The sequence below is a fragment of the Urocitellus parryii genome, chromosome Y (genome assembly GCF_045843805.1).
Source record: "Urocitellus parryii isolate mUroPar1 chromosome Y, mUroPar1.hap1, whole genome shotgun sequence".
Taxonomy (NCBI): Eukaryota; Metazoa; Chordata; class Mammalia; order Rodentia; family Sciuridae; genus Urocitellus; species Urocitellus parryii.
In genome coordinates, this window is record NC_135548.1 from 9296842 (window position 1) to 9316769 (window position 19928).

Genomic DNA, 19928 nt, shown 5'->3' on the forward strand with positions numbered 1-19928 from the left:
TTTATTTATTTGTTTGTTTGTTTATTTATTTAATAAAGGAGAAAACCCATCTTGGTGGATACCAGTACAGAATTCTTTTTGGAACCCAGTATTGCAGTGGGAGACTTGATACACTTCCTTTTAGAAATTGGGTTTTCGATCCTAAATATACTTTCAATTTGTCATTTGTTACCTATTCAAAGTTTGTCATTCCCCATTCTTAATTTGGAGAGTTTCAATGGCAAATAACCTCAGGGGTCTTTTTTCACTTCTCTTTGCTATCAAATGAGCAACACAGTGCTGGAATTTTTCTAATGGTGTCTACTGTACACTAATTTTCTATATTCTTAGCTGTCTTGCTTAGTAATCTATTTTAGTAATTTCAACTCATTATTAACTATCACATTTTCTATGTGGCATTTTTCAGACAATTCTTATTTGTCCTAGATGGGCATCTAATCCCCAACGTTTTATTAGGTGTGAGTCTGACATAAAATCTTTTTCTCTTCCCTCCACACTGAAAAACTTTTCTCTTATACTTGAATTTGAGAAAGAAAGGTTCTTACTCTTGGTTTCATACTATCCTGTGTATTTTAAGACAATTTTATATGACTTTGTTTTTTCTTCTTATATAGTTCTCATTACTTAGAAATGTTCTTATTTTTCCTGTACTTAATGGAGATAAAACTTTAATCATGATAATTCCTCTGAGTTGTTTCTGTTCATCTTGCTGTTTCTCCTCTGTTTTCTTCCTTACCCTCCAAATCATTGGGCCTTCTTCCCCTACTAGTGCCATGTCCTCATTACTCATCCACTTATGAGCCTCTGAGTTTTACTTTAGTCTCCATCCTATAGAAAGTGCTCTCTGAGAGTATTAATGGTTACTGAATCACTTGATCTAATGAACATTTTTGTGGTCCTTGACTTCTGCTGCTGTTTCATACTGAGCCCAGAAAATAGAAATGGCATTTTGCTTAGACTTCCATTATCAATACCTATTAATTCTTTTTACTTTGTCTCTAATTTTCTAATATCCAAAAACTTTTAAAATACTCTTGAAAGTTCATAGCCCACTAAATATAGGGAAAGTAACACAGACTTAGTGTTAGAAAAACAATGTGTTTTGGTTTTATCTTCATCCCTAATTTTCTTAAGAGACCTTGTACAGTGAACTAACTTCAGCTTTACCTTTTGTGGATGATAAACATGCCTTTTCTTTTATTTTGTTGTAGTTTTGCCAGTTTTATTCGAGCAAAAAGAAAATAATATGGGAAAACATATTATGTGAACTGTGAACTCTAAAATTCGATGGATTCTTTGCATTCCTCTAGTAATTGTTTCCATTTATTTCTACTGTAAGGAAGAGTTGGTGTTTCTGTAATTACTGGCTAGACATTTCCATCAAGATTTCCCAGTTTGTTATTGATACCACCATCTTCCAATCATTCAGATGTATAGATACTTTGGCCCTTCCCTTTTTTTTTTTTGTTTTGTTTTGTTTGTCCGTTTGTTTGTTTAACCTTTCAGTTACAATATATTGCTAAACTTTTGCATTATGTCTGGAACCCTTCCTTTTCATTACCATTTGATACTACCCTAGATTATGACCTAAATTAATTTATGTGGTCTTCTAACCAGCCTCCAGCTTTTCTTCCCTTTTTTCCTGTATAGCAGAATTGGTCATTCTCCAAAAATAATAGTGCTGGTCATATTCTCCCAATATAATAGTTTTGGTCATGTTGTTTTACTATCTTTCTGCTTCCTGTAGAATGAAATCTAAAGTTTTTACTTATATATACTACTGTATGTTCTAAATCTACCATTTTGTCTCCCAGTAGTCTACTTTACACATACCCTCTAACCTGATGACCTAACTGACATTCACTTAACAAACCCTTGATTTCATGCCTGAACTGTTTACTGGTCTTTATTCTCAGTCTCTGCTTATCAGAATCTTATCTGCTTTGTAAAGCTCAGCTTAAATGGAACCTCCATTAAACTCTAAGCCAGGAGCAATATTTTCCTCTATTCATTGTACCTCTGTCTCTGTTAGAATTTAACAGAATTTAGGGCTGGGGTTGTGGCTCAGAGGTAGAGTGCTTGCCTAGCATGTGCAGGGCACTGAGTTCGATCTTCAGCACCACATAAAAAAAAATAAAATATGGGTATTGTGTCCACTACAACTATATATATATATATATATATATATATATATATATATATATATATATATATTATTTATTCAACATTTATTTATTGATTGTGTGCCTACTGTGTGCCAAGACTGAGGGTACAACAATGAAGAAGGATCACAACTCTTCCCTGCTGGGGCTTGTTTTCTAGGGTGATGAAAAAGCCTTTTTTGGGGGGGAGGATTTTGTTGGTGGGATGGATACCAGGGGCTAAACTCAGGAGCTCTCCACCACTGAGACACACCCCCAGTCCTGTTTTGTATTTCATTTGGAGACAGGGTCCCACTGAGTGGCTTAGTGCCTCACTTTTGCTGAGGCTGGCTTTGAACTTGCAATCATCCTGCCTCAGCCTCCCTAGCTGCTGGGAACTGGGATTACAGGCGTGTGCCATCACACCTAGCTAAGGCTAACTTTAATATATATATATATATATATATATATATATATATGTTGTAGTTGGACACAATACCTTTATTTATTTATTTATTTTTATGTGGTTCTGAGGATCAAACCCAGGGCTTCACACATGCTAGTTGGGCATTCTATCACTACAACCCCAGCCCCTAAGGTGGGGGGGGCAGGTTATGGCTTAGCCTTAGGGCTAACTTTTAATAAAAGATCATGAGAATAATGATTTAAACAGTTTTGAACAAATCCTGAGAAGAAAAAAAGATAGTACAAATGAAGCAAGAAAAATAAGGGTCAAAAGTGGTTTTGCTAAAATGCTGAAGGAAGAGAAGGAGGGAGTCAAGAAAAAGGATAGAATGTACAGTATGTGCAAAGGGCCTGAGGTGAGAGGAAGCTGAGTGGTTGCAGTGAGAAGTTGTCACAGCTCCCACAAAGAACCAAAAGGCATTATAACCAATCCTATCCCCTTTCCAATCCATCTTCCTCATTGCCTCACTGGAGATCCTCAAGCAAAGAGCTGTCTGTGTTTATAGTTTCTCATCTACACAATGGGAGTATTGATAGCACAGATCTCATGAGATTGTCCTGAGAATTTCATGTCAGTAAGCACTGACTGTCTGGCCTAGAATGAGGTCACGAGACAGATGTTACCAGGCTTCACTTCCCTCTCTTCCTTTCCCATCTCTCACCTTCACCACCGCCAAGGTCAATGCCATTTATAGAGAGAGCCAAACACATAACTGTAAATTCCCTTCTTTCATTCAGACACTCCCCCATCTCATGTTCCCTTGAGACAGACTTGTGTTTGCTTTATAGAAGATTACTGCTTTAGGTCTACCAAGGAGACAGTATGCTTTCTGTGCACTTGTGCTTGAGATTGAACCCAGAGGCTCTGCATTGTGCGTTTTTGTTGCATTTAATGATACATCTATCTGTGGAATCCATGTATCCCTGGACATCCTGTCAAGGGGGCAGTAAGGTAGCAATGGCCATGTACTCTACTTGAATCTGTCAGGTATCCAGGTGCAACACATGCAGCCACCTACCAGGATGGGTCTGGCTGCTGCTTTCCCAGTGTGCCAGTATCTGGGCAGATTGAGGGCTTCTTCCCCAGGAACCTGGTCTTGAGGTTGTATTGTTGTTGTTGATTGGGGGTTTTCTTCTGGTACTGGGGTTTGAAACAAGTGGCATTTTACCCCTGAGCTACCTTCCCAGTCCCCCTTTTTTTTTTGAAACAGTGCTGTTGAGAGCCATGGCCCAGTTAGAATGATGCCTGGCATTTGCCAGAGGGAATGTTTGAAAGGTGATGCCAGGAAACATTGAGATGACGATTTAAGTTAAGCTATATATAATTGCTGTGATGCTGGATTGATTGGATTGTTTATTTGACATTTACTGTAGGGCAATAGGGCGACACTTGCTGCTTGCTACTTTAGAGTTCCTGTGAAGTTCTCATGGGGATTCGGAGAGATTGGACAGAGCCCGGTGGAGGGAGTGTGGTCACGTGTGGTTTGTGCAGTGCCAGTGAGAGTTGGGGAATAAAGAGTTGCTGTTTTAATCTACAAGGCTTTGTGGCAGCTCGGTTATTTGTGCCCAGCCAGACTGTGGCACAGGGCCTCCCTATGTTCCTGAGGTGCACCTGCCTCAGCCTCCTTGTCTTGAGGTTTTGGCTTCTCCTGCTTTTTATTTTTTGTGGTCATAGGGGTTGAACCTGGGACCTCTCCAAGGTTCATGCAAGCGCTTTGCCACTGAACTGCATCCCCAGCCCCTTTTCTTTTATTTTAAGACAGGATCTCACTAAATTTCCTGAGCTGGCCTCAAACTTGCAATCCTCCTGCCTCTGCCTCCACAGTCCCTTGGATTACAGGTATGTGCCACAACACCCAGCTGGTCTTGAAGTTTCTGGGCATTCTCAAAAGGTATGGCAAGGGAGAAGAGCATATCCCCTTCTTTGATTCTAGTTCTCAGCCTGCCATTTCGGGGAAGGAAAATCCCTGCAGATGCTTCTGAAATTCCTCAGAGGTCCCCCCCCCATGACCACAACTCAAAGAGGCCAGCAGCAGACCCAGACATCTGACTCCCTGGGGCTGCAGGAGCCTGGTGCCAAAAACAATAAGTCAGGTGTGGAAACCTCCTTGAATTCTCCAGTTTCTTAGTTTCTTTTGAGCTAGGAAAGCCATTTCTATTTTATCATCATTATTATAATTATTTAGTTCTTCAAGCATCAGCAGTCTTTGCAGGGAACACCCACAAGGCAGCAAGGAAATCAACTCGTTGGGAGGGTCCCCAGTGGATTCACACCCTCAGAAAGCTTGAAACTCCTTGCCTTGGCCCAAGGAGCCTCTGCCTGGACCACCTCTGGCTGCCCTTGGTGTGCTGCTGTGCACTGAAGCCTGTGGGTGCTGGACTCTGGTTCACTTGGGGCTTTGTTTTCTGTTACAATGTTGATGACTGGCTTTCATTTTTTTTCCCCCAGCACTAGGGATTGGACCCTGGGGCACGCTACACTCAGCAACATTCCCCCATCCTTTTTATCTTTTATTCTGAAACAGCATCTCCCCAATTGCCCTGACTGGCCTCAAACTTGCAATTCTCCTGCCTCAGCCTCCCATGTAGCTGGGATTACCAGCATGTACCCATGCACCCGGCAGTATTTTCTTCAATTTTAAAACATTTTTTTTAAAAAAATTCAATATAATAAATGTGATATGAGGCCTGGTTTTATAAGCTTTGACTCAGAATGCACAGGTAGACAGCCCCAGCAAGCAGTGGTCACATTCCAGGACTAGTCTCACATCCTTTGGTCTTGAGTACATCATTCAGCCACCAATAAATTTAATTATCATATTAGAAAACAAACAAACAAAAATGTGGTAGATTTAAAAATGGCTCTCATTGGTGACGTCCAAGGCCTTTGAGGTATAGTTTAACAAAGAGAGTCTAGAATGCTTTCTACCTTGCATGCAGGTGAGGCTAGGGTAACTGCACGCCCCCTACACACAAAGCTCCACCCTCAGGCCATCCTGTGTCCAGCTATGGGTAGAAATTCTGAGGACACCAAAGCCTGCCTAGGAATGTGATGGGCTCCTCACCCTGGGAAGTGGGCAGATAGCCTGAAACATGGAGCTGTTGAAACTACTTTATAGGGCCTGTTTTAATCTTTAAAATGACCCCACTTTTGCCAGGTGCAGAGGCACATACCTGTAATCCCAGCAGCTCAGGAGGCTGAGGCAGGAGGGTCGTGAGTTCAAAAAGCCAGCCTGAGCAATGGTGAGGCACTAAGCAACTCAGTGAGACCCTGTCTGTAAATAAAATACAAAATAGGCTGGGGATGTGGCTCAGTGGTTGAGAGCCCCTGAGTTCAATTCCCAAGACACGTACACACCCTAAAAAAAAAAAAAAGAAAGAAAGAAAGAAAAGAAAAGAAAAGAAAAAGACTCCACTTTGCTGCTGAATGTCTGTGTGATGACTGTAAATTTGTGTAGCAAATTTGGTCTAACATTTGCCTTCACTATCACCTGCTAGAGAGGTTGTAGGGCAGCAGGAGACCACACCTGACTCTAACCTCTCTTATGACACTGTTATCTGAATCTACCAAGAAGCAACAAACTGGCTCAGATCATTTTGAGAAAAATTAAAACGTTTGTTTGTTTCCTTTTATTCTGAAGTGGTGTCTCCCTAAATTGCCCAGACTGGCCTCAATCTTGCAGTCCTCCTTCCTCAGCCTCCCATGTAGCTGAGAATACTGTTGTGTACCCCTACACCTGGCATGGGTACTTTTTTTTTCCTGTGTACATAGCCCTTTTCTGCACCTCCACTCCTACTGTCAGAAAGAATCTCCTAGGTACACAGGCCCAGAAGAAGTATTAGGGAGGTGTCAGCATGTGTGGTCCCTGCCTCAGCTGAACACAGGAAATGCTTTTGAGGACCTAATACCCACTGGCAGAAATGAGGAAAATTTTGTCATCCACTCTGGGTGGGTCTACTGCTCCCTTTAAATCCCCTGTGCCCTATGGATGCTCAGAATGCAGTGATGTCATCCAGAGAAAGACCAGCTTCCTGGCTGGCATATAGAGGAGGGGTCCGTATACAGTGCACTCAACCACTGTCACATAAAGCTCTCTAGTGGACAAGAGAACCAGGGGTAGAAATCTTGGCCCACCCAAGTAAACCAAAAGCTCTTTCAGGACAGAGGCCTATATTTTGATATATACCCCCAACTCATCATGATGCCTACTCCCTGCCCAGTGAATGAGAGGTGACTGGAGTAGATGTCAGAGCAATGCCCGGAGATCAGAGGTGGGCATTGGACAGAGAGGGCTGCCACGTAGCACAGAGGCTCATATTGCGTAAAGAACCAGGAAGGGCTGAATATGAATTCCAGCCATGCTGTTTTCCAGCTTTTGCGCTTTGTACCTGAAACCTTTCCCAGAGGCTCCTATCTTGAAGGCTTGGTCTCCAGAGCAGCAATGTTCAGAGTCAGGGCTTGGGGGAGTGATTGGATCATGAGGGCTCTGTCTTTATCTGTGAATCAATCTACATATTGGAACAAACCATCAGGAGGTAGTGGACACTATAGGAGGTAGCGCCTACTTGCCTCGTTGGAGGAAGTAGGTGATGGGGGGGTGCCCTTATCTTTGAAAATGAGGACATGCTTGTACCCACCTTGTAAAGCAGCTTTGAGGAGCATAGAAGCCAATAGGTAAAGGACATAGAACAGTTATTTAATCTAATGTATGAAATATGATATGTCAAGAGCTTTGTAATGTTCTGAACAACCAATAATTAATAAATAAATAAATAAATAAATAAATAAATAAATAAATAAATAAACAAACTCTTACTCCCCGTAAGTGTAAAGTTTGTGTTCTTCACCTAAGGAATGTTTACTGACCTCTCCTAGGACAGGCCCTGGGCCAGGTGCTGGGGGGATGCAGCTGGGGAAAGCAAAAAGGTCTCCTTCCTGGTGGAACTTCCAGTGGGGGAGGGGGCAAGCCAATGGACACAGTGGATTCACTAGATACACTGCCTCAAGGCACATTCTAGATCTCTCTTCTCCTGGAGGGAGTAAGGTGGGTGGGGGGTGGGGTGGGGGGGTGGGGGGGGTCAGAAAGTTTCTGGACTCAGGGGCCAAAGTGATCACATGGGAGAAGGCATGGGTTCTCCATCCCTTGCAAAAGGAGGCAGAAAAATGTTGAAAACCAGTTTTTGCAGTTTAATTGTTTTTAAGTGAAAGAGGGCCCCAGGACGACAGCTTGTCACCTCCCCATCCTGGTGGGCTGGTTCATCTGGTTCAGCCTCAGAGCGATCAGCCTTGGGTCCTCCTTGCTGTGCCTGAGATGCAGGCTTGTCCTGAGGAGGTGGGAGCCTTTGTCTATCGCATCCATCGAGGGGTTCCATGCTCCCCACCGTTCCACTCACAGAGTTCCCTACTGCCCAAGGTGCCACCAGCTACCTCCCAGGACTACGAGCTTGAGCCCAGCCGAGGAGTGACCTGAGGGGCGGGGTAGGGGCATTGCCTGTGAGCGTGGGGCCCACCCCTCAGAGTCAGGGCTCGGGGAGTGATTGGATCATGAACTTGCAGGCCTCACCCAGTGAACTCACCACGCCCAATGCGCCTCCCGGCTCAGGCTCCCCACAGTGGCCTGAGAGGACACTGACTACTCCTGAGATACCAAGCCTTTCTCAAAAAGCCAACAGAACTCCCCCGCCCTGTGCTTCTCAGAAACCTCCCCTGGGTCTAAAGTGGGTAAATTGATAGGCAGCATCCCCTGGTATAGGGGAAGGACATCCTCCTCCTCACCACACTTTTCTCCCAGTGCCCCACCTGATGCCCTACCGAGAGCACTCCCTACACAACTAAGCTGATGCCCACGGTACTGTTATAAATTCCATTTTGCATGTAATAAATCTGAGTCTCAGGAAGGCTGTTTATGTCCCTAATCCAAAGTCACACAGCCCTTAAGGGATAAAGCCAGGATTGAAATTCAGGTGAATCTCCCCCCAAAATTGGAAAATTTCCCCTCTCCAGCTAGTTAATTCCAGCTTCTACTCTTTGCCTGAAGCATAGAATTGATGTATCGATTTAGATGGATGGATATATAAACCGCTAGATAAATGTGAAGGTTAAGCTAGAGATGGAGATAAAGATGGTATCTTAGAACCACAGACAATTGTATCAGGTGTCAATGGGATGGGGGCAGATAGCCTTTTCCCAAATCTCCATCAATCCCCAAAACCTTTTGTTTAAGTCAAAAAATTTAAAAAAATTAGATGTAGATGGACACAATACCTTTATTTAATTTATTTAATTTTATGTGGTGTTGAGGATTGAAACCCAGTGCTTCATATGTGCTAGGTAAGCGCTTTACCACTGAGCTACACCCACAGTCCCTAGTGGAAAGATTTTGACAGGATGTACCAAGCATTGAACTTAGGGGCACTCCACCACTGAGCCACATCCCCAGACCTATTTTGCATTTCATTTAGAGACTGGATCTCACTGAGTTGCTTAGTGCCTCTCCATTACTGAGGCTGGATTTGAACTCGTGATCCTCCTGCCCCAACCTCCAGAGCTGCTGGAATTACAGGTATGTGCCACTGTGTCCAGCTAGTTGAAAGATTTTTAACATGCAGAAAATAATACACAGATTTTCATATGCTCCCAATAGAAGAAAAAATTTACATTTGTTTGGGGGACTTTCTTTGTTTGTGGAACCAATGTTGTCTCAATCTTGCATAGATAGAGCTTCAAATCAAATGTCATAGGTACCTTCTACCCCCTCCAACTAGACCTAAGCCCCTCCTAATTAAGAAAGTTCCTATAGGGTTACAGGCCTGCCCTGGTATCTAGCAGGGCTGTAAAAGCCCCCAGTATTTAGGTATTTGCACCTCAGGAGAGAAGTTCTGGCTCCTCAAAAGAAATGTCATATGGTGAACAGGCAGGGAGGCGAAGAGGGTCCCATTTTACAGGAGTGAAACTGAGGCTCAAGAAGTTACTTGCCCTAGGACAGAGACTCGGTTCTTTGTTTATCTTACCCAGTCATGTCTCCCTGCTTTTGTTTGTTTGTTTTTTTGTCTTGGGGGCAGGGTGTTGTTTTGGGTTTTGTTTTTTGATACTGGGGATTAAACCCAGGAGTACTTAACCACTGAGCTAAGTCCCCAGCCTGTTTTTTTTTTTTAATTTTTAGACAAGTTCTCACTAAGTTATTTAGGGCCTCAGTAAATTTCTGAGCCTGGCCTTGAACTTGCAATTCTCCATCCTCAGCCTCTGAGATTACAGAACTGCACCTGGCTATGCCTTCCTTTTATGCACTGCTTTATTTGGAATAGTGGTTGCCAGAAAGAAGGGGCACCTTAGTAGGAAGGAGGTAAAAGCTCCAGGCAAGAGTGAAAGGGCCAGCAGGCTCCGCTGAGCCTCCAGGATAGAAGGCTGCAGGCCGTGCTGATCTGCAGCTCCGTCTGATCCTCAAAGGTGCTGGGGTTCTGTTGGCCCCCTTCACGACATCTGAGCATTGAGAAGGGGATGCTCAGAGGTGTCATCAGGAACAACAGACACTCAACATGGCAGGCAGGTTTGTGGCTCACTCTCCCACCTCCATCCCTTGCTAAGGAAGTTCTCTATGGCTGAGCTACACCCCAGACCAGATTTCCATCTCTGAATATTCTGAACAGCCTTCTGCCCTTGTAGAAAGCCCACCTGGATCAGTGCATTGTGCCTTTTTGGCTCCGGAGCCTCCAAGTGGACACATGGGGATGACAGTGACCACAAATCCGAATTTTTCTATTGTAAGTGATTTTTCAAAATCTGGCTTCAACAAAAAGAATCGTAGTTTCAGCTTCAGACTCTTGGGGATTCAGGTATTTGAGTAATATGATGAGGGAGACAAGCTGTCTCTTTATCACTCGGCTTGCCAACCCTCATTCCCTAATCGTGACTTCATTCAGAGTCCACACAATGACAGTATGGCTGCAAGCAGGTCTGGCTGTCCTGGCAGTCTCAAGGTCAGTGAGAAAGAGCTACCTCCTTCCCCAAACCTTTATATTGGCCAGAGACCAGCATGAGTAGGCTAGCCAACTTGGGGCACCTACCACTTCCTAAATTCCAGGAATTGTCTACATTGTCTGCTTGATCTCATGTTTATTTGAGGTTTGAGGAGAGGGTTTTGTTTTGCAATACTGGGGATTGAACTCAGGGTCACTCTACCACTGAGCTGCACAGCAGCTTGTTCTCACATGGGGAGTAACTGTTTTTTCCCCTAGCCATGTTCACAAGAACCTTTCACTAGGATCCTTGTAAAGCCTCTTGACAGGGCCCAGAGGAATCTCTTCATGGCTAATGGTCTCAGGGATCCTTGGGCTCCAGGAAAGGAATGGCTATCCCCCAAACCTCCTATCCAGAGAGCATCCCACCTAGGAAGGTCAGAGAAGTCATTTCCCAACTCCTTCCTGCTCCCAGACTGCCACAGTGGAAGGGAAGGTGTGAGAACACACACCTACTGCAGGTGACAAGCTGACTCTCTTTTAGAATCTGCTCATGCAGTTGGGCTTATAGAAAGGTGCCTACCTGAGCCAAGTAAGTGCCTATCCTAAAGCAAGGCTAAAGTGGGCAGCTGTTGCTTACCTGTAGCCATCTGATTCCTTGTTCACCCCTGAGAAGGTAGGGTAGGAGAAAGATTCTCTCTTGTGGATCTCCAAAGGAGCACCTGCTGGAATCACTATGGACTCCCATGCCAAGCTCAGGCATGTGAGAGCCACAGCTCCACCAATGCCTAGGGCCAAACTTATTAATGCAACAAACACTTATTAGGCATGCATTATGTTCCAGGTGCTGTTCCAGGTGCAGGGGGATACGCTAATGATCACACAGGCAAAGCTCCCTGTACTCATGGAGGTGATATTGTCCAGCAGGGCTCAGCAAACTTTTCCTCTAACAACCAGATAGTAAATATATTTGGCTTTGGGTGCCATAAGGTCTCCATCAAAAGGATTTAACTGCCTTCCCAGTAGGAAAGCATCCACAGATGGGTGTGGCTGTGTGACAATAAAACTTCATTTATGGTCATTGACCTTTGAATTCCATTTCATGAATCCTGAAATAAAAGTGTTCTCCCCCTGCCCAACCATTTATAATGTGCATATGTATAAAACATTCTTAGCATGAGGGAGGGCGAAATAAATACAGGTGATGTCAATAATAAAAAAGGGAAACATACACAACACTTAGATGTGCCTGGTATTATTCTAGTGCTTGTGTAAATTAACTCATTTAATCCTTAGAATAACTCTGGGAGAGGTGTAACCATTATTGGCTCCACTTTACTGAGAAGGAAAGAGGGAATGCAGAAATTTACATGGAGCAATACTAGCAGAAAACTCTGTGGTCAGGATGCGGACCCAGAACCCCAATGTGCATGCTTTTATACCTTATTCCTATCCTGCTTATAAAAACCCAATGAAGTGATCAATTTGTTAGCATCTTTCTTAAGCAGACAGTCCTAGGCATCAAATCTCCAAACAACCTTATCAGACAGGTGTCCTCACCCTCAGTGTAAAGCAGTTAATGGTAGGTGAGGACACCCAGCTCATAGGGTCACCTTACTTACTCCCCTTGCTCTCGATTTCCTTGCTTTGCCCAAATCACCCTCCCCTACCGCATCCCCTAGCTCCTCAATGTTCCACATTCTGGCCGCTTTTCAACTTGAATTCCACCGCCAGAATGATGTTGGCATCATTTTAACACTCTCAGATATTCGAAGAGGAAAGATTCAAAGTTAAACAGCGCCTGGAGAGACAGAGATCTCAGGAGGTTTGAAGTCTGGGGGGCGGATTGGGATGAACCTTGGAAATAAAATCTCTTAACCAGGCATCTGTCCCCACCCACTCTGCCTCCTACCCCCAGCAAGCCTTGGCCTCCTGAGAGGCAAGCAGGTGAAGGTTCCCACTCTGGGAACTTGGGGAAAATGCTTCTGGCATTATACAAAGCCTCTTTATATTTAAACCGCCAGCCCAGGATTTTCAGAAAAATTTCCCCAAGCGTCACTGAGTGTGTGTGCACAAACAATTACACACAGGCGTAGGCACACAGTGGGATGCACAAATATGCACGTGTGCGGGTTCACGCACCGCTAGAGGGACCTAGCGTGGCTGCTACTCCCTGCAAAATGGTGTTCAGTGGAGTGCACACTCGCTTGCACACCCTACATGGGCGGGAATGGCAGGGTGGTGTAGGTTCCAGCAGGAATTCAGGAACCACTGGTGGCGGAGGGGCAGGCAGCCACGCCCTGGAGCTGAGGGGGGGGACCATTGGGGGGGGCTTGGGCCCCGAGTTCGGGGAGAGGTCAGGGTGCAACCTCCCCGGCAGGAGGTGGGAACTGAGGCTCAGGGGAGTTCCCAAAGCGAGGAGCCAGGAGACTCTCCCAGAAGGCTCCTCTGAGGGCCCGGAGGACAATGGTTAGCACGATGGGTCGGGCGCCCCCTGCTGCTGTTCCAGTCAGTGGCTCTGCAGACTCCTGGGTTCCTTTCCTCTGGGGGTCTGAGGACAGACTGGGCAGGTTCTGTTGGTCCTTCAAGGGCTCTAAAACTGGGGCACAAGAACCCATCACTGGCCAATATATTTTTTTGTTTGTTTCTTTTTGCAGCACTCAGGATTGAACCCAAGGGCACTTTACCACTGAAATACATCCAGTCCTTTTTGTTTTGAGGCAGATCTTAAAGTGCCAAGGCTGGCCTTGATCCCTCTGCCTCAGCCTCCTGAGTCACTGGGATTACAGGCTTGACCACTACAGGCCTGGACATGTGTAAATTTTGCTTTTATTTATTTATTTATTTGATGGGAGTCACCAAGCACATTTGATGGGAGTCACCCCACGCCACCCCAGGGGCAACTCCCATCAAATGTGCTTGGTGACCTCCACTTTTTCAAATTTTAAAGCATTTCAGTTCCCGCTGAGCCATTGAAACACAAGCAACTGTGTGAAGGCCAGTTGTATCAGGTTTTTGTCTCACAAAAATGGGGTTTTTCAAAAAATTTTTAAGTTGTAGATGGACACAATTCCTTTATTTTTCTATTCTTTATTTTTATGTGGTGCTGAGGATAAAACCCAGGGCCCCACACATGCTAGGTGGGTTCTCTACCACTGAGCCCCTGCCCAAGCCCAGAAAAAAATGGTGTTTTTTAAATTTGAGTTCTTAAAAATATTAATATTCAGGTATTTGAAAGGTTGTGATATCTTACTGGTCACATTTTGGGGGGGGGTTCTTTTTGGTACCAGGAATCGAATTAAGGGGCTCTCCACCCCTGAGCCCCATCCCCAGACCCTTTTATATTTAATTTAAAGACAAGGTATCACTGAGTTGCTCAGGGTCTGGCTAAGTTGCTGAGGCTGGCCTCCAACTTGCTATCCTCCTGCCTCAGCCTCCTGAGCTGTTGGAATATGGTTCACATGTTTAATTAATGAGTTAAATAAAATCATTGACAAATGTTTAATTAAGGAAAAGTAAGCCACGCCCCACAGCACACATCTGTAGCCATAGTTACTCAGCGTACTGAGGCAAGAGGATGGTTTGAACCCAGGAGTTTCAGGACTGCCTGGGAAACACAGTGAGACCCTGAAAAATAGGAAATAAAATGGGAAAAGAAAAGGAGAAATGAAGAAAAAACAATAGAGAGAAAATTTTTAAACGTAAAAGCCAGAACACCTGGGTTGTGCACATGTATAATCCCAGTACCTCAGGATGCTGAGGCAGGAGGACCGCAAGTTGGAGACCAGCCTCAATAACTCCACAAGACCCTGTCTCTACATAAAATATAAAAAGGGCTGGGGAAGGGGCTCAGGGGTGAAGTGCCCCTGGGTTCAATCCCTGGTACCAAAAAATAAAAATAAAAATCCTAAGTTCAATGTGAAACAAAGCTTAGCTTCTGAACACAGTTCAGATTTGGAAGTCTTCAGTTCAGCATTAGTGTCACAGAGGGGCTGGGGGTGGCTCAGCAGCCATGGTCGAGAGAGAGAGAGAGAGAGAGAGAGAGAGAGAGAGAGAGAGAGAGAGAGAGAGAGACCTATAGTTGAGTGCTTACAGGGACCTGCTGGGGAAGATCAAGAGGCAGAGCCAGTCCCTCAGAGAGGCACTGCCGGAAGACTCAGTGCCAGCCACCAAAAAATCAGATGGCTGTGGCGGGTTGAAACAGGATCCCATGACATCTCCCCACTTCCAAACGCTGCACCCACCCACTGCATTTTCTTTCCTTCAGCATTAAATCAAAAGCTCCCCAAGTAGATTTTTTAGTCTTTTTATTTATTTATTATTTATTTGGGTACCAGGGATGGAACCCAGGGGCTCTCAACTACTGAGCCCTGTACCCAGCCCTTTTTATATTTTATTTAGAGACAGAGTCTCACTAAGTTGCTCAGGGCCTCACCAAGTTGCTGAGGCTGGTCTCCAACTTGTGATCCTCCTACCTCAGCCTCCCAAGCTACTGGGATGGCTGGCTGCTCTTGCCTGTCTTGTCAACAGCACCAAAAGAACACAAGCATTCCAATCAACACATCACAGAAGCATTTTTAAGATGAAAGGATTCAAGCACTGGAGAAGCAACAGCCATCTGTCACTTTAATGTGACACTCACCGATAGCCCTTGATCTCCATAGAGTAAAACTTGCTCCCCACCATGGGGCAGAAAGGCACCTTACTGCCAAGCTCCTGAGCAATCGCCAGGGCCAGGGCTGTCTACAGAGGCAAGAAAGGAAAGTTTTTCATTTTATAGTCTTGAAAACATAATTCAAAGCCATCTATAAAAAAATTTATTCAAGAGGCTAAACATGGTGTCTCATACTTGTTATCCCTAAGACTCAGGAGTCTGAGGCAGGAGTATGGGAAGATGGAGGCCATTATCAGCCACTTAGCAAGGCCCTGAGCTACTCAGTGAGACCCTGTCTCTACATAAAATGTAAAAGTGTTGGAGATGGGCCTCAGTGGTTAAGCACCCCTGGGTTTAATCCCTGGGTGAAAACAATACAACATGAAAAAATCAGGAAGGATTTATTACATGACCTTCATTTTATGTTAAAAGGCCAGGAAATAGTGGATAATACATGAGGCCAAATCTGGAAGCTGGTCTGCAAGCTCCCCCTGATCGTGCTCTGTGGTCAACTATAAATTGATGCTCAGTAACCTAACTTCAGTTGACAGATGCTAAAGAGAACCAGATGGAACAGACATCTCGTCAAATACCAAGTTATGGAAAGCAAATGCTCTCAAGTTTGCCCAGGACTGGGAAATGCCATGGCCTCTGAGTGCCACTTCATTCTCCCTCATCTCTGAAATGAGAATGAGGTCAGAACCCAGGTGTGAAGGCCATGCAGAGCCTCCTGAGTTGCTGAGGGCCTCACTAAGTTTCTGAGGCTGGCCTCCAACTTTTGATCCTCCTGCCTCAGCCTCCCAAGCTGCTGGGACAAGGCCAACTGGAGCTGCTGCTTCAAAGATGGCCCAGGGAAGGCTCCTCTTAGATTTTCTTTTCAATGCTGACCTGGGGGACAATCAGCGATCACTGTGGGGCAAAATCCACTAGCCCATGGGGCAGAGGCTGGTTTTAGTTCTGATATTCTCCCTGTTTTCCAGTGTGGTCTTGAGCACACAATAGTGCTAAAGCTGGACGGCCTCATCTGGTGAACTAAAATACTGTTTAGATTACAAGGAGCCAACAAGCAGCCCACAGGATAGTTTGGTTGGGACCACAAAGTCTCAGATGTGCCTTTAAACTTGGCTTTTTTTTGGGGGGGGATTGAACCCAGGGGCCTTTGGTCAATGAGCCCCATCCTCAGCCCTATTGGGTATTTTATTTAGAGACATGGTCTCTCTGAGTCATTGAAGGCCTCGCTTTTGCTGAGGCTGGCCTCAAACTCACTATCCCCCTGCCTCAGCCTCCCGAACCAGCCACTGGGATTAAAGGCATGTACCACTGTGCCCAGTTCTTGCCATTTTTTGAACCTTAGGAACTTTCATGTAGAAATCCAGCTATTTGGATTATTTTGAGAAACCAGGTCTGGACCCAGTGGCCATCTTTTAGTGACAGGGCACCACATTTTGGGGCTTAGCCAGTCACTTTGCTTGCCTCGCTTCCCAAATGCTTAGGCACCTGAGTTGGCAAGCCCAAAGCATATGTTCTAATAGCAAATAGAAAATGTCTAGAATAGAACACAGAGGGATGCGATTCCAACACCACAAGGCCCAGAGGAGGCCACAGGCAGCTCTACCCACCTGTTTTATTTTGCTGGTTCTGGGAATGGAACCCAGAGCCTTTTATGTTCCAGGCAGCTGCTCCACCACTGAGCCCCAGGTCCAGCATTTTTTATTTAAAGACAGGGTCTCACTGAGCTTCTGAGGCTGGACTCCACCTTGAGATCCTCCTGCTTCAGCCTCCCGAGTTGCTGGGTTTACAGGTGTGAGCCACTGTGCTTGGTTTTCATGTCCACGTTCTACCCAGAATGTCTCTTTCCTGTTCGTTCACAGCCCTCAACTCCCCATTATCAGTTTCAAGTGTCAAAACAGTGACCACATCCCACTGAACAGCATCCCTGCCTCCCTGCACCTAATACAGAAGGGGTGATCATTACTCTCCCATATAAATAGGATCAATACTTGGTTAAGAATGGCTCTAGGTCTGTCCAGCTTTCTCCAATTAAAAGCTCTTGGAAGAGGCTGAGCTGGGGCTGGGGCTCAGTGGTGGAGCACTCACCTAGCATGTGCACAGCCCTGGGTTTAATCCACAGTGCCACATAATAGTAAATAAATAAAACAAAGGTATTGTGTACAACTACAACTAAAAAATATGATATTATTTAAAAAAAAGCTCATGGAAGAAAAGCCACATATACTTACCCTTTCCCATGGAGCTCTATAGATCTCACTGATCTTTCCATAGCCTGTCATCTTGAAAGTCTAACTTATATTTTTTTTAATATTTTAATATTATCAAGCCTTCTAGCTGGTCAATCAATACCCACCAAGACACAACCCAGACCTTTATGGTGTTTACTTTTGAATAGCGTTGCATTATTTATATTTATTTATTTTTTATTTGAAACAAGTTTAATTTTGTTCCATCCCTAAATTAGGGGAAGAACTTAAGTCTTAAAAAAATGCTCAAAAGTCAAGTCATTATAAAGTTAAGCACCCCTCCCCTTAGCAATAAATATTGAACTGATATAGGTGACTGAACTGATATAATTGACTTAGGTGTAGATGGACACAACACAATGCCTTTATCTTCATGTGGTTCTGAGGATCGAACTGGGTACCACCCATGCTAGGTAAGTGCTCCACCACTGAGCCACAATCCCAGCCCATTAACTTGTATTTTATGGATTAAGAAACTGAGAGCTGGGTGTGGGGGTGCACGTCTGTCATCCCAGCAGCTTGGGAGTCTGAGGTGGGAGGATGGCTAGTTGGAGGCCAGCCTCAGCAACTTAGCAAGGCCCTGAGCAACTCAGCAAGACCCTGTCTCTAAATAAAATACAAAAAGGGCTGAGGAGGGGGCTCAGGGGTTTAGCACCCCTGGGTTTGATCCCTGGTAGCCAAAAAAAACGGATTTCTCAGTCTTTTCTCTGATTTTTGGGGACAGCCTTGCAGTGCAGGTTGCTTGGCAGCATTGTTGGCCTCTAACACTAGATGTCACGAGTTCCCCCACCAAGTTTTGAAAACCACAAGAGATGACTCTCCAGATACTGGCAAATATCTCCTGGGGGGGAAAACTGGACCAGGTTGAAAATCACTGCAGAGCTAATCTCACCTAGCTGGACTTCCAGAAAGAGCACACAGAGAACAGGAACAGCCCATAGCTCAGGGCTTCAGAGCTGCCAACTGTCCACACCAACAACACCAAAGAGTGAGACTCAGAAATCCCTGTGGACATCAAGAAAGGGAAATCAGGGGAGGGCGCCCTATCCAAAAGTACCTCCAAAACATCCAGAAAGAAATGTTTCAACCCTGGAAATCAGACTTCTTAAGAGCAACACTGGAAGACAAAAAGTACCAAATAACACTGAGAGAAATAGCACTGAAGGAAACAGCTATCATGCTGGTGCTGTGGTGCAGGCCTGTCATCCTGGTGGCTTGGGAGGCTGAGGTAGGAGGATCACAAGTTGAAGGCCATCCTTAGCAAAAGTGAAGCCCTAAGCAACTGAGTGAGACACTATCTCTAAATAAAATGCAAAAAGGGTCGAGGATGGGGCTCAAGAGTTGAGAGCTCCTGGGTTAAATTCTTGGGGTTTAATTCTTGGTAACCCCCCCCCAAGAAAAATGGAAGACAACTTGGACAAGCTAATGTTCTTGTAAGTGCACACTGTATGGCATTCCAGCCTCAAAAAACTTCCCCCAGACACAGGACTTCTTCATCCACCATCAGACACCACACAACACACCCTGGAAACTCCATATGTACAACTTCAAAATTAGAATTCAAGCTTTTATTTCACAGCTGATTGTGTTTCTGCTTCTGAAAGGTCAAGAGCCTGCCCCAGGAGTCCCAGCTGATCAATCAATACCCACCAAGATGCAGCTCAGAACTTTATGTTCTTTATTTTTGAACATGGCCTCATTAAGTCACTTAGAGCCTGGTGAAAATTCTGAGGCTGGCCTCCAACATGTGATCCTCCCTCCCAGGCAGGGGCCAACAGCCATGGTAAGGGCCCACTTCTTTACATACAAGAGTGCAGGCTTGTACTCTCCTATGCCAAGAGGCCCTTCCAGAGAACAAGCCATGCCCAGACCAGGAGCTCTGGGAAGCCTGAGGATCTGGCTGATTCCCTTGCAGATTCCAACAAGCTCCACCATGTGTCCTCTTTTGTCCCCTGGAAAGCCTGACTCTACAGGGAAATTATCAAACCCTCTGCTCAATCCCAGCATTTAAAATCAGTCAGCAGTTTGAAGTTCAGCACTCAACTGAGCCATTTTGTGCCATCAGGATACTTCCTGTTTCTCTGCCCAGAAAACACTAGAAGCCCCTTGAAGATCAAAAGGGCATTTTTGTTATTTGTCAATCATGCGTGTAGCCAAAATAGTGGTGGGCAAAGTTCGCATTCGAAAAAATACTGGCTGACTCATTTTTCCCACACCAATAATGTGCCACAGAAGATTTTTAAATATTTTTTTAATTGTGGATGGCCATAATATCTTTGTTTTAATTTTTAATATTTATTTTCTAGTTGTAGTAGGACACAATACATTTATTTCACTAATTTATTTTTATGTGGTGCTGAGGATGGAACCCAGGGTCCCACATGTGCGAGGCAAGTGCTCCACCACTGAGCCACAGCCACAGCCTGTCACAAATTTTTACGAGGCCCTGGACCA